Raw genomic sequence first — 15956 nt, forward strand, 5'->3', positions numbered from 1 at the left:
GATAAGAATACTGTATCTATTGAAAATAGTAGATTAATTATTTATTACTTGTACTTATTGTTTTAATTGTAATTGTAATCATTAGTCAATAAATCTTCTTCTATATTTTGAGGAATCTGTGTTTATTTGAAACTACATTTCCAAATCCCTAAAATTAACTAAATAAAAATATGTAAATAAATTCAATAATAAAGATTTTTTTATATATATTGTTAAAAAATTTATAGTTAATTTAATAAAGGTTAAAAATATATTTCCCAGGAAATTATATATTTGTAAAAAAATATTTCAATCTATGAAATAAAATATTTAAAATAACATTTTGTTTATTTCTACTTCAATTGTTAAAAAATTTATAGTTAATTTAAATATTGATATTGTCTGATTCCTGTTTTCATCTTCATGCTCTTTACTTATTTACATTAAAAAACAATTAGAATTAAAATATGAATTGAAATTAATTTATTTTCATTTATATAATAGTCTGAATAAATAGAATAGTTTGAGTAAAAACATTTCACTCAGGAAATTATGTATTTGTAGAGAATTTAATTTAATCTCACTATTAAATACAATATTTATAATAATATTGTGTTATTTTTATCTTCCTTTTTATACAAAATATTCGTTTTAATGTTGTAAATACAGAATGCAGAGTTTATAATACTAAAACTAAAACTAAATATCAAAATTTCATAAATAAGGATGTAAATAATATTTACATGATTTAAATAAATTTTCCAAGAAATATGGAATATTTTAGAAATATTTTTAATTAAAACTTTGTTTGTTTATTAATTACTACATGTACTGATAGTCGGAGTATCAAAGAAAAGCAATTAATTATTTTAAAGCCAAAGAAGTAAATATAAATATATAAATTTTTGTTCTTCAAATCAGAATGGTAGAAAGAATATTGTTAAAAAATTTATAGTTAATTTAATAAAGGTTAAAAATAATTATATAGTTATAAAAAAATATTTCAATCTAACCTTGAAATAAAATATTTAAAATAACATTTTGTTTGTTTCTACTTCCATTGTTAAAAAATTTATAGTTAATTTAAATATTGATGTTTTTATCTTCATGCTCTTTACTTATTTACACTAAAAAACAATTAGAATTAAAATTAGAATTGATATTAATTTATTTTCAGTTATATAATAGTCAGAATAAATAGAATAGTTTAAATAAAAACATTTCACTCATGAAATTAGATATTTGTAGAGAGTTTAATTTAATTTGACTATTAAATAAAATATTTATAAGAATATTCTGTTATTTTTATCTTCCTTTTTATACAAAATATCTGTTTTAATGTTGTAAATACAGAATACTAAAACTAATACTCAATATCAAAATTTCATAGATTAGGATGTAAATAATATTTACATAATTTAAATAAATTTTCCAAGGAATATGAAATATTTATATTTAAAACATTACTAATATATTTAATAAAATAGTTTATTTACTAGAATAATATTGTTAAATAGAAAGTGTTCAAAAGTTGAGTATTTAAATTAATTAACTTGGCTGGTTGTAATATAAATATAATAATGAACTTACTGTATATAATTATTAATATGAATTATCAATAAATAAGAGTTGAGTAAAATTGTGACAGGTTAAAACATATTTAAAATTCGCCATGCACTGCTGCCATCTTCGTGGCCAAGCCCGAACTACAAGCAATTGAGACCTAAACGGAAACATGAAAACTGTAAAATGCATTTGTTAATGGTGAAGAGAAAAAACTTAACCTTTCTATAGTAAAATAGTAAGTGCCAATTAAAGAAAGTATTAAAATAAACTCAGGAATACACACCGCCACAAACAAAACAGTATAAAAATTAATTTATGTTGTATATTTTCGAAGCGCTTACTCAAATCGACATAATGTCCTAGTAAATTAAGACGTAAAATCGTAATAATAATGGCCTTGTTATGAACAATAAAATTTTCGTCTTCCACTACTACTACTACTACTACTACTACCAGTTATTAAATCTAAACAAGTATTAAAATACAGCTTCACTGTAAAATTAAATTTTATGGCAATATTTAGTTTTTATTGTGCCACAAAAAGTGCCATCACACTTTAACACATTTAAAGTCCCGTCAATCATGTGTGCCACTCATAAAACCACGAGTGGAACTTTGAAAGCTGAACGGCGAACCAAATTGTTTAAAAGGCAGGTCAGAATGTTGTAATTGTAAATAACTATGGGTTTATTGTGGGGATGTAGTAAAAATATTATTGTTGAGCGGCGTCAAATTGATTCACCTTATCTTAGTAAACCTTATCAAGTGAAGAGAATCACATATTACTAACTAATAGTCCTTTTTATGTTGTTGTGAATTCATTTACATCTTACTATGTAAAAAATGTACCCCTTTAAAGTATTTCCATTTAAACACTTTCACTTGTAACATCTCGACTAATTTAAATAAGGGGTTCACAAGAAATGTTGGGACGGAGCTTCCAGCTAAATTGCCAAAAAAAACGTAACAAAAACTCCAAAGGCCTTGTAAATGTAAATGGGAATTTGCGAAAAGCAAAAGCGTACCTAAACTCGGACCATTGTTATGCTGAACATGTCAACGTTTCACCCTTATTTTACGACATGCCCTTTTTCATTTCCGAAGGTTATATCTCTGATAGCGTCCTTTGAATATTCCAAGATTATGCAAGAAGGGACTGGGACCAAATTTCCTCGATACAACATAAGAAAATGGCATTGAGATAAATGTGCTGCACCAACAATGATTCCACACGCCCTTGGCGCAAACAAATCGGTTGGTTGGGGAGATGAAAGTAAAATTCTGGCACATTTTCGGAATAACTTGACGACTATAAAAAACAAGAACACTTAAGTTCACACACTATTATGTCAGGTTAGTGTTTTCTGCATGCATTACAAATTTACAATCATTATAATGCGATTCCAACACTCATTTTTATAGACACTAACTCAAATTTATAGTTTCCTGGCCATTTAAATTTTTACTATTTTATTATATTTCTCTTGATTGCTGTATTTACTAAATTAAATTAATTACTATGTATTCAAATGTCTAAATTATGGCGGTATAAAACCGATTTTAATTACTTGTTAACATGGTCGTTACTATAAATTATAGTCCAATTTGTTTTTATATATTCGTCATAAGTTTAACACCATTTGGACATATTATGCAAACCAAACGTCGGTTTTTGTAATTTTATAGCAAAATATAACGTAATTTAATCTAATAATTTTATGTACTTATTAACTTCATCAAAAAATATTTACGACAATGTAAAAGTAGAAGTAATCAACATTTTGTATGTAACGTTACCTAATTATTGTTGGTGGTGACTAATATTTTTAAGATTTTATTTATAAATAGTGCGGAGAACCAACGTAAATAGATTTCCCACACGCATTCGTCGACATGCAAGCAAATTTGATTCTTGGTTCAATTTACCGTCTCAAGGACCACCACAACCGTAAATGGAAACACAGGCCGTACAAGTATCTTGTATTTCGAATTTAGTATCAGCATTTTCGAGGGCGTGGACCTTGTGAATTATTAAACGTGTAATGTAAGACAGACACGCTACGTTTATCCACTTGAAACCAAGATGGGTCTTATCATGGATCTCCACGTAGGTGGTTTCGGAATTGGTACTTGGACGTAAGATAAATAACAGCGAAGTAAAATACACACTAAATTTTAAGTGGTAAGATTCTGTTTCAGTACGTTAATATTCAGAAGTGTCAGGTTGTTCTGGTATTTCTATTTTTTATTGTTTTCTAATTAAGAAACAACTCTAATTTTCTGTTACAGGCACTTTTGTAAGTTTTTACAATATTAATTTAATAGTATCAAAATTATTTAACATAAAAAATGAATTCAAGAGATAAATTTTAATTCACAAGTTCATTAAAAAATTGTTTATATTAAAGTTTTTCCTGTTTGATAATTTTAATATGTAGTTACTTAAATTATTTATTATAATTAAAACATTAAAGATTACACCAATTTTTAATTTATCTAAAGAAAATTTTAATTTAAAAATAGAATTCTGCTTTTTTAGGTTGGTTCATAAGTTCATTTAAAAAATTGTTTATATAAAAACTTTTCCTATTTGATAATTTTAATATACAATTAAGTAAATTATTTATTATTATTAAAATATTAAAAATTACAACGATTTTTAAGCTACCTAATGAAAATTTTAAGGAGAAATAATTTAAAAATTCTAATTATTCTCTTTTTGGTTGGTTTATGAGTTAATTAAAAGCTTTTCCTGTTTGATTATCTAAATATATAGTTACTTAAATTATTATTTATAATAAAAACATTAAAAATTACACCAATTTTTAAAATATCTAACCAAAATTTTAAGTAGAAATAATTTAATTTTAATGGTGTGTTTTTTTAAGTTAAATAATGAGTTCATTAAAAATTTCTTTATATAAAAGCTTTTTCTGTGATAATTTTTAATATACAATTAATTAACTTTTTTATTATAATTAAACCATTAAAATTACACCAATTTTAAGCTAACTAAAAATGTTTTAAGAAGAACTTTATGTTAGTTTTTAAATTCGTTTAAAAATTATTTATATAAAAACTTTCTGTTTGATAATTTTAATATACAATTACTTAAATTATTTATTATAGTTAAACCATTAAAATTACACCAATATTTAGCTAACTAAAAATATTTTAAGAAGAACTTTATGTTAGTTTTTAAATTCAATTAAAAATTATTTATATAAAAGCTTTTTCTGTTTGATAATTTTAATATACAATTACTGAAATTATTTATTATAATTAAACCATTAAAATTACACCAATTTTAAGCTAACTAAAAATGATTTAAGAAGAACTTTATGTTAGTTTTTAAATTCAATTAAAAATTATTTATATAAAAGCATTTTCTCTTCGATAATTTTAATATACAATTACTTAAATTATTTATAATAATTAAACCATTAAAATTACACCAATTTTAAGCTAACTAAAAATGTTTTAAGAAGAACTTTAGATTTGTTCTTAAATTCATTTAGAAATGATTTATATAAAAGCTTTTTTTGTCTGATAATGTTAATATATAATTAATAAATAACCCAAATAATTTAGAAAAAATTATAAAACTTGTGTTTAAAATTTACTTTTTCATTATTAATTTATAATCATCTAATTTATTTATACTTATTTAAAATTAAAAAGCCACATAAATTGAGAAATGGCATTTTTATATAAAGTTAAGAATTTTAATGCATTGCAATAGTTCACTTTTGCTATAAAATTTAATTGTAAATATTATTAATGGTTGAATTTATTTTAAAAGTAGTCGTGAGAAACATTACTAGAAGGAAAAATCTAATATATTTTGAAAACTCATTAGGAGAAGAATTTTAAACATTAACTCTGATAACATTTAATTGAAATGATATCTATGTTAATCAAGTCATTAAATATAATTAATCTTAGATTCCTCATCCTCTACGTTAATTAAAACATAAATCTTCATTCTAGCTCATCTTAAAAATAAAATAAAAGCTCGGATGGACTGCAGTGGCGTCCTAGCTCTAAGACTTAGTTACAGAAACATTTGAATTATATTTTTTTTGTATTTTTTTACCCCATTTTATATTCAATTCCGGATATTTTAAGAGGTTAACATACTGTATGTCTATTATTATAAAGTTTAATTTGAGAATATTTCAATGACAAAGTGAAAAAGGTTTAACAAAATGATGTTTTCCATCAAGGAGGGACAAGAAATGTCTTCGTACATGCCAATGGAATCATTGAAGTTGGATCCAAAAAGGATGTTGAAGACCTCCGCCACTGCGATCAACCGGAGGTCGCCACAAAAAGACGACAGTGCAAGAAAAAGAACGAAAAAGGAATAAAACCGTTCCGCCGGTTTCATAAGATAGTGTAGTTAATGACACTGGCTGACGCAAACGAGTTTTCGAACGGAAAGCAGAACCGGCCGGTCGCGATAAAAAGTCTGGGGCCTGTATCAGATAAATATGTCAACGAGCGGAGCCTCGCCTTTCCAATTACCCGGGGAGCATCGGCCCTGAAAAACCGAACAAAATGTCTGGGCCGACGGACCGTACCCAAGATGGCCGCACGGCAGATGTTCTCACAACACTCGCTCACTCCGTTTGGCATTCGATTTTTCCTGTGGTCTTTGTTGATCCCGATCTCGGCCTTTTTAATAGACATGTCACTTGAAAAGTGTTCGGTGCTACCGTCTAAGATACAAATCTTCCTGGTGGCCTCAAAACTTTATTGGATGGACGTTTCAATTAGCAACGTATGAGAATTTGCTTTAAATGGTGAACTTATATGACTTGAAGACTGAAGACCAAAAGATAAACGAAATGAAGACCCCATTGTCATTTTGTCATTATGTAAATGAGCAACTTTAGATTGTTGGTAATCAGCATTAGCACAAAAACTGTCCAATTAAGAAATACCATCAATTGATTAGAAAAATGCACTTACCTTAAACGGCTGATACAATAGCAGATGGGTGGCGGTCCGGTGGAGCTATCCCTTACTCCATGTTGTCGGCTCCTCTTTGGTTCGTCAACGAACAAAAGGACTGCAATGTAAAAAACTTTACGTTAGTATATCGAATTCGTTTTTATAGCTTCTAACAAGTGCTACCAATCTCCAAATGACCAAGTTAAATGAGGTTGGGAAATATGAGTCTCACGACGTGATTTGGCAAGAATTGATGCCTTCATTCAATTTCGATTTAAGGAACCATAAAAATTACTCCGGATAGGTAATACGGATCAATACAGGCCAACAATGCATCCATTATTATTAGCATATTAATAAGCTGCAGGTTTGATATACGAGCGTTTGGAGGAAGGGCAATTAACTTTTTTAAAATTCTTATGAGATTCCACTGTTAGTTAATAAGCGTTACGTTGGTGCCAGCAAATAATTTATTAACCATCTGTTGTGTGCCGACCGAGAGAGGTCGGCCATATTGGAACTTGAAAAAATACAGTGACAGTCTTGATATACAGCACCGGCGAATTGTAAATTCAACTTATTGGATTGAAAATTTAACGCGTGCAACATTGCAATGATGCGATAAAACGAAATTTTATGCCGTCGCATAATCGACTTCAATGTGTTATTCATTAAAAATGTCGTTTTTTTAATGTTGGACACCAACTCGTAATTTTTCCACTTTTATTGATGGGAAGGTCAAACGTTACACTGTATGCAAGATATAAGGCTCGTGAAATTAATTATCAAGATTGAGACGATGGAAGTATTTTTCAGAATAAAATTATTGCTTACCTGAAAATAAAAAACAGTTAAGCTGAGATTATAAAACCTCTAAGAAGTTACAGAAGAAGTATTAAGTTAAGTAACTAGACCTTTAAATTATTTTATATTAGGTTAACACTTTTTTCTAAATTGTCAAGCTAAGAAAGAAGAAAAAGCCTTGAAGTAAGTATGAAGTCTTTTTGGCAACATTAAATTTAGGAATACAACTGTGATGGAAGTATTTTTTTACAATTACCTTAGAAAAATAACAAAAAATATTAAGCTAAGATTGTAATTTGATTCCAAAAAAGTTAAAGAAGAAGTACAAGTTAAGTTAACTAGATTTTTAAATTATTTTGTATTAGGTTAACACTTTTTTCTAAATTGTCGAGCTAAGAAAGAAGAAAAAGCCTTGAAGTAAGTATGAAGTCTTTCTGGCAACATTAAATTTACGAAGACAACTGTGATGGAAGTATTTTTTTACATTTACCTTAGAAAAATGACAAAAAATATTAAGCTGTGATTGTAAATTGATTCCAAAAAAGTGAAAGAAGAAGTACGAGTTAAGTTAACTAGATTTTTAAATTATTTTGTATTAGGTTAACACTTTTTTCTAAATTGTCAAGCTAAGAAAGAAGAAAAAGACTTGAAGTAAGTATTAAGTCATTCTGGCAACATTAAATTTAGGAAGACAACTGTGATGGAAGTATTTTTTACATTTACCTTAGGAAAATAACAAAAAATATTAAGCTGAGATTGTAATTTGATTCCAAAAAAGTTAAAGAAGAAGTACGAGTTAAATTAACTAGATTTTTAAATTATTTTGTATTAGGTTAACACTCTTTTCTAAATTGTCAAGCTAAGAAAGAAGAAAAAGCCTTGAAGTAAGTATGAAGTCTTTCTGGAAACATTAAATTTTGGAATACAACTGTGATGGAAGTATTTTTTTACATTTACCTTAGAAAAATAACAAAAAATATTAAGCTGATATTGTAAAATGATTCCAAAAAAGTTAAAGAAGAAGTATGAGTTAAGTTAACTAGATTTTTAAATTATTTTGTATTAGGTTAACACTCTTTTCTAAATTGTCAAGCTAAGAAAGAAGAAAAAGCCTTGAAGTAAGCATTAAGTCTTTCTGGCAACATTAAATTTAGGAAGACAACTGTGATAAAAGTATTTTTTACATTTACCTTAGAAAAATAACAAAAAATATTAATCTGAGATTGTAATTTGATTCCAAAAAAGTTAAAGAAGAAGTACGAGTTAAATTAACTAGATTTTTAAATTATTTTGTATTAGGTTAACACTCTTTTCTAAATTGTCAAGCTAAGGAAGAAGAAAAAGCCTTGAAGTAAGCATCAAGTCTTTCTGCCAACATTAAATTTAGGAAGACAACTGTGATGGAAGTATTTTTTCGATTTACCTTAGAAAAATGACATAAATATTAAGCTGTGATTATAAATTGATTCCAAAAAAGTTAAAGAATAAGTATGAGTTAAGTTAACTAGATTTTTAAATTATTTTGTATTAGGTTAACACTCTTTTCTAAATTGTCAAGCTAAGAAAGAAGAAAAAGCCTTGAAGTAAGCATTAAGTCTTTCTGGCAACATTAAATTTAGGAAGACAACTGTGATGGAAGTATTTTTTACATTTAGCTTAGAAAAATAACAAAAAATATTAAGTTGAGATTGTAAATTGATTCCAAAAAAGTTAAAGAAGAAGTACGAGTTAAGTTAACTAGATTTTTAAATTATTTTGTATTAGGTTAACACTTTTTTCTAAATTGTCAAATTACGAAAGAAGAAAAAGCACTGAAGTAAGTATTAAGTGACAACATTAAATTTAGGAAGACATCTGTGACGGAAGTAATTTTTTGGCTAAGAAAAAACGTTCAAGTTAATATTAGGTTTATTGGCACAAGACTTCAGTTAACTTTGTTAATTTTTATTTTTAACGTACAAAATGAATGCGTAGGTAAGGCACGTAACAAAGTGACTTGTAGTCTCTTTTATTTGAGCAAATCCACTACAAATATCTGACAAATCGCTTTGCCTCAACAGTTTTATAGGTTTATTTTCGTTCCATTTTAAAATGCGGCATGCGTTGGAGGGAAAAACAAGAAGTTTCATTAACAAAAACAGTCGTAAAATTCCTTTCAATGTATTCCTGTCAACGGCACATTGCCATACGCCAAAGATATTTTTAGTGAGGCGATACAGATAGTAACATATGCAGCATTTATTTGTGTTGATCACTGATATATGGATTTATTTAAATTTAACCAGAATAAAAATGATCTAGACAAAATAAATCGGTTCATTTACCACGCATTAAACAATACCTAAATATAAAATATTGTTCAAAACACGGCTGATTAACATTTTAATTTACGGGCCATGACTGCTAACATGTAGAGATTTTTTAACACTTTCTTGTGTGTTAAATCCTCATAAAACCTGAAGTTAATTACACATACATTAGAATGGTAAATGTATACGGGACAACGTCGCGATCCTGCTGAGGGAGTTAAAATGTGGGGACCTTCATGTGTGCACCACAAATAGACCATAAATAATAAAAAAAAACACGCATTTCATATGAAATATGAAACATTCATTATTTCCTACTGATAAACCAATGGATTTAATTTAAAAATCCATATAAAATACTGAGACGATAATAAAACCACTAAGTTATTGCAATATGTCAGATGTATATTAAAATAAGGAAAACCATGTGGTTTTGATCGAGGTTAATAAGAGAATCTTTATGTTAAATATTTTAATGGCTTTCATTTTTGTCATAATTCTTTGAATTTATAAAATAAATATATTAGAATGTGTGTCATTTCAGTGTTAATTACATCTTTAGTTTAGAGAGAAAGGAAGAGGTGTGTAGAAAAGAAGAGAGATGAGAAAAGAAGATAAGAGAAGTAAAGACAAGAGAAGAGACGTTTGTTAATATATATATTTTATTTATCTCCCCGTAAACTTTGACGTTATTAAAAAAGTTAGATATTTAGTATATCTTTCAAGTTATAGTTCAAGAAGAAAACTTTATACAAGATCCTTATTAAAAATTGATTGCCAAAACTTCTTCGTCAATATTTAATATCTTAGACAGATAGTTTTAACATGTGTATTATTGATGTAGCATAGTTTTATTTTAACCAACATCATCAATTTATGGCACTTTATAGAAAAACAATAAAAATGTTAAAGCAAAAAATTGTTATGAGTGTATCATGAAGGTTTTATCTTCTTTATGGTTATAGTTCAAGATGAACTTGTTAATATTTAAGGCCTTAAGGAGCTAGTCTGTTCTACTTTTTATGTTATAACACGAATAAAATAAATCTGGACGTTATTGAGGCTGAAACTTTGAGACATTGTGTACGAAAATGAATTTGCACACTTCCTAGATAGGAATATGGCCAAACCTTGAATGTTAAGGAATGTTTTACACGGTTTTATAGCAAACATTTACAATTTAGTTATTGGGCAATAAAACGTTTAGAGAAACGAATCCGGTTAGTGTAACAATTTACGCGTACAGTACCAATTAAACAAATTGTATGAAAATTAATTACAACACCAAATCAAACGGCAATAACATTCACTTTTATAAATCTATCAACACTAAAATATATTAGGGCAATAAAAATATGTTTATGGCAAGCCACAAAAAATACACCGACACAGAGTAGATTTAATATTAAAGGATAATAAAAGAAGGTGCTTTAGTCAAGAGCTTTCAGTGATGTCCTTTTGTAATTGAAATGAATGTGACAATTGAAATATGAACAAGTTTGTATCCTGTTAGAATAACAAAATGTATACAAATTTAAGGATACCCAATAATAAAATCACTTAAACATACTTATTTTTGAATTCTTAAAATTATCAATCAATCAAAGTTTGGGAAGAGGATGTAGGACAGAACAAAATAATAAGAAAGAATCAAATACATACCGATATTCACAATTTTAATTTTAAATTAATACCAAAGTTAATATGGAAACTAACTATTGTGAATGGAAGACCTTCTAGTTGCCGTCGGGAATACGATATTTTATACCTCTACAGAGGTTATGGACATAGTTCTTTTTAATTTGTTTTCCATATTAATTTATTGTGTCTTAACTTTTTTGCTTATATTTAAAGGTCACGACTTTAACATATAAGTATAATAATAATTAGATTTACGTGTAAGTGGTTATGCAGAACTGTGGCAGTTAACAAATTGTTTTGAGCCGCCGTTTTTATTTTAGATTTAAGAAGAAAAATTGCAATGAACTGAAAATGTGAAATACAGATATTTTCACAAATAACTTCTTCATTTTTTTTCTTGCGTTAGATTTCATCTTTTTAATTTTAGACAATGGTGAGGAAGAAAGTGGAGGACAGAATAACTTATGGAACTTTTCATTGAAGTATAAAATTACTCTGAAGTTGAAAGTTTTCATCTTCCTATCTTTCTAATTTTAGTTTTATTTAATTAGATTTATGTGTAAGTGGTTAAGCAGAATTGTGGCAGTAAACAAATTGTTTTGAGCCGTTTTTATTTTAGATTTAAGAATAAAAATTACAGTAAAACTGGAATGTGAAATACAGATATGTTATCACAAATAAGATTATCAACTTCTTCATTTTTTTCTTTCTTTAGATTTCATCTTTCCAATTTTAGATAATGGTGGGGAAGAAAGTGGAGGAAGATATCACTTATGGAACTTTTCATTGAAGTATAAAATTATTCTGAAGTTGAAAGTTTTCATCTTCCTATCTTTCTAATTTTAGTTTTATTTAATTAGATTTATATGTAATTGTTAGGCAGAATTGTGGCAGTTAACAAATTGTTTTGAGCCGTTTTTATTTTAGATTTAAGAATAAAAATTACAGTAAAACTGGAATGTGAAATACAGATATGTTATCACAAATAAGATTATCAACTTCTTAATTTTTTTCTTTCTTTAGATTTCATCTTTCCAATTTTAGATAATGGTGGGGAAGAAAGTGGAGGAAGATATAACTTATGGAATTTTTCATTGAAGTATAAAATTACTCTGAAATTGGAAGTTTTCATCTTCCTATCTTTCTAATTTTAGTTTTATTTAATTATATTTATGTGTAAGTGGTTAAGCAGAATTGTGGCAGTTAACAAATTGTTTTGAGCCGTTTTTATTTTAGATTTAAGAATAAAAATTACAGTAAAACTGGAATGTGAAATACAGATATGTCATCACAAATAAGATTATCAACTTCTTAATTTTTTTCTTGCTTTCGATTTCATCTTTCCAATTTTAGATAATAGTGAGGAAGAAAGTGGAGGAAGATATAACTTATGGAATTTTTCATTGAAGTATAAAATTACTCTGAAGTGGGAAGTTTTCATCTTCCTATCTTTCTAATTTTAGTTTTATTTAATTAGATTTATATGTAATGGTTAGGCAGAATTAGGGAAGTTAACAAATTGTTTTGAGCCGTTTTGATTTTAGATTTAAGAAGAAAAATTCCAGTAAACTGAAATGTGAAATACAGATATGTTATCACAAATAAGATTATCAACTTCATTATTTTTTTTTTGCTTTAGATTTCATCTTTCTAATTTTAGACAATGCTGAGCAAGAAAATGGAGGAAAAAATAACTTATGGAACTTTTCATTGAAGTATAAAATTACTCTGAAGTTGAAAGTTTTCATCTTCCTATCTTTCTAATTTTAGTTTTATTTAATTAGATTTATGTGTAAGTGGTTTAGCAGAATTGTGGCAGTAAACAAATTGTTTTGAGCCGTTTTTATTTTAGATATAAGAAGAAAAATTACAGTAAAACTGGAATGTGAAATACAGATATGTTATCACAAATAAGATTATCAACTTCTTCATTTTTTTCTTGCTTTAGATTTCATCTTTCTAATTTTAGACAATGCTGAGCAAGAAAATGGAGGAAAAAATAACTTATGGAACTTTTCATTGAAGTATAAAATTACTCTGAAGTTGAAAGTTTTCATCTTCCTATCTTTCTAATTTTAGTTTTATTTAATTAGATTTATGTGTAAGTGGTTAAGCAGAATTGTGGCAGTAAACAAATTGTTTTGAGCCGTTTTTATTTTAGATTTAAGAATAAAAATTACAGTAAAACTGGAATGTGAAATACAGATATGTTATCACAAATAAGATTATCAACTTCTTCATTTTTTTCTTGCTTTAGATTTCATCTTTCTAATTTTAGACAATGCTAAGGAAGAAAATGGAGGAAAAAATAACTTATGGAACTTTTCATTGAAGTATAAAATTACTCTGAAGTTGAAAGTTTTCATCTTCCTATCTTTTTAATTTTAGTTTTATTTAATTAGATTTATGTGTTTTTAGATTTCATGTTTCTAATTTTGGTAAGTAAGAAAGAGGGGAAACAAATAACTTTGCTATTTGAAAGTTTTCATCTTTCTATCTTTCTAATTTTAGTGAATGACATGGAAGTAAAATTATTTATTAAAATCACAGAATGAAATTTACCATTGGACTATAAAATTACTATAAAACGTGTGAAATTTTTCATTAATAAGGATAATGGATATTTAAATTTGCAAACACAAGGAGTTTAAAGTAATTGATTGCAGCTGGTTTACGTGCTTACCAACTAGAGTATAAATTAATTCCAAGGCAAGCCCGATATAGCGAAATAAAGTTAAAACCGTTCTATTCAAAATCGAAATAAAAGAAAAAAAAGTGGCTCGTGTAGCAGTAAAATGCATTTATACATAAGAAAGAAAAGCGACTAGTGCAATAGAATGGAAAACCCTTTGCAGTTTCAGATATAGCAAGCAGTTTTTGTAAAAACTCCTGAGATAGCAGGGCATGTCTTGCAATTTATTTTATTCCCGGAATCCATTTCAGACTCTAAGCACGTAGTTAAGGGCGCACGCGACTCCCGCCCGTAGCACCTCTAAGCATAGGGCGGCGATTGGCGCGTGGCGCCCGTATCCTTCGGTCGGATCGTAGATCAAGTCGGGCGAAACGCTCGGCTGGGTGGGGGGGCCCGGTGTGGCGGGGCGGCATGCCGTGCAAGTCTAGCGTGAACGACGGGGGGGGCCGGGAACGTTGCACCAATATGAGCTCTCGGGAACCGTAGACGGTGGCCATCTTGGCAACGTTGGGATCAATATCGTCCTGGGCACGGTCGCCGCGGCTCGATACAGCCCGACTGAGCGACGGCGCATGCGGACGCCACGCCGACACGGGATTAAGCCCGGCTGGATACGGCGGAATATTTTTCTTGGTCTTGTTGTTTCGTTAGTCGTCTGATTTAATTGGATTTGTTCCTGCTAAGCACAGGACAAGATTTCTGTACAATCATTTTATGTACGCCGATACAACTGCTAATTTATATTTTATGCCAACTGTGGATGAAACTTTATAATCAAATGTTTTACTTTATTTGATTCATTCTTCTGTACTCAAGAGATAAATCTGTAAAATCCCAATTTTTTAAACAAAAACTTCAATTTTTATACTATTCTAGCATGATATTTTTTATAGAATATAATTTCAATACAATCGGGTAATTGATTCATAAATATTGACATTTTAGAAAAGAAAATTTCCTTAATTTAACCTTCTGAAAAATTTATATTGTTGTATTAAACTTTTATGCAATAGAAAATAATACTAATAAATAAGAATATAATGATTTTTAGTGACTTCAATTTGGCTTTGTTATAGTAACGGACAGAAAAAATGATGTATTATGTTTACTGAAATACGTTTTCATAATTAGCATTTTGATTTCTCTGTTTATTTCTAAAATTCTAAGAAAAGTGATTATAAAAATCTGTAAAAAGCTGTTTTGTTTAATTTATTCCTTGTAAATATTTTTACAAGCATATTTGTGTAGTATAAAATACTCAAAAATTTAATACTTTAGTTCAGAATCAACAATATTTATTATCTCAAAATTTAACAGAATTATCGTTATATCTTAACTAAAGATAATTTGTAATATTACAAATATTCGCACCCTTTAAAAATGTTTTGAAAAATTTTACACAAATTATTTTGAAATTTTAAAAATATGGTGAAATATGAAATAAAGTATAAATTAGTTTTTAATTTCTTATAAATCAGCTAATAAAGTCAATTTTTTATTTCTTTTTTTGACAATAATTAATTGAATAATTAAAAATGATTTAAATTGCAATAAAATTTAAAACATCTTTATTTAATATAAAAATTGTGACTTAATACCTCTAAAAGCAACCTAATATAAACAGACAGAAAATATTCAACTTCCGACGGAACTGAAACTGAAAGATTATTTGTTAATTTTCTTCCACATTTATGTAAATTTATAGATTTAAATATCTAATATGCCTATTATTATAATTTATTATATAATATTTAATTATACATTCGTTTATCTCAAGAAAACTGAATTTTGGAAGACGCATTTAAAAACACTGTTTCTGATTCAATTAAATATAGAAAAATCTGAAAAAAATATATAAATAATAGAAAATATTTTGTTTAAAAAATTAATGAATAAATTATTTATAAAAAAACTATTGAAGGTTTATTTTTAGGTTAGGTTAGAGGTTAGCAAGATTTATTTAGATTTTAAATATAAGTATTGTCCAAAGTAAAGGACTAATTTGATGT

The 15956-nt window shown here is 27.3% G+C and overlaps 1 protein-coding gene across 5 annotated transcripts in view; it reads right to left on the minus strand.

Annotated features, from left to right (window-relative positions):
* Nucleotides 1-15956, minus strand: part of LOC109602115 (homeobox protein abdominal-B) — a 176015-nt gene that overhangs the window by 64637 nt on the left and 95422 nt on the right. For all 5 annotated transcript variants that reach the window (XM_049965479.1, XM_049965482.1, XM_049965478.1 and 2 more), the window contains one exon: nt 6520-6619. The gene's annotated coding sequence lies outside the window, so the exon portion shown is untranslated. The remainder of the gene's footprint in view (nt 1-6519; nt 6620-15956) is intronic.

This window comes from Aethina tumida, chromosome 3, assembly GCF_024364675.1.
Source record: "Aethina tumida isolate Nest 87 chromosome 3, icAetTumi1.1, whole genome shotgun sequence".
NCBI lineage: Eukaryota > Metazoa > Arthropoda > Insecta > Coleoptera > Nitidulidae > Aethina > Aethina tumida.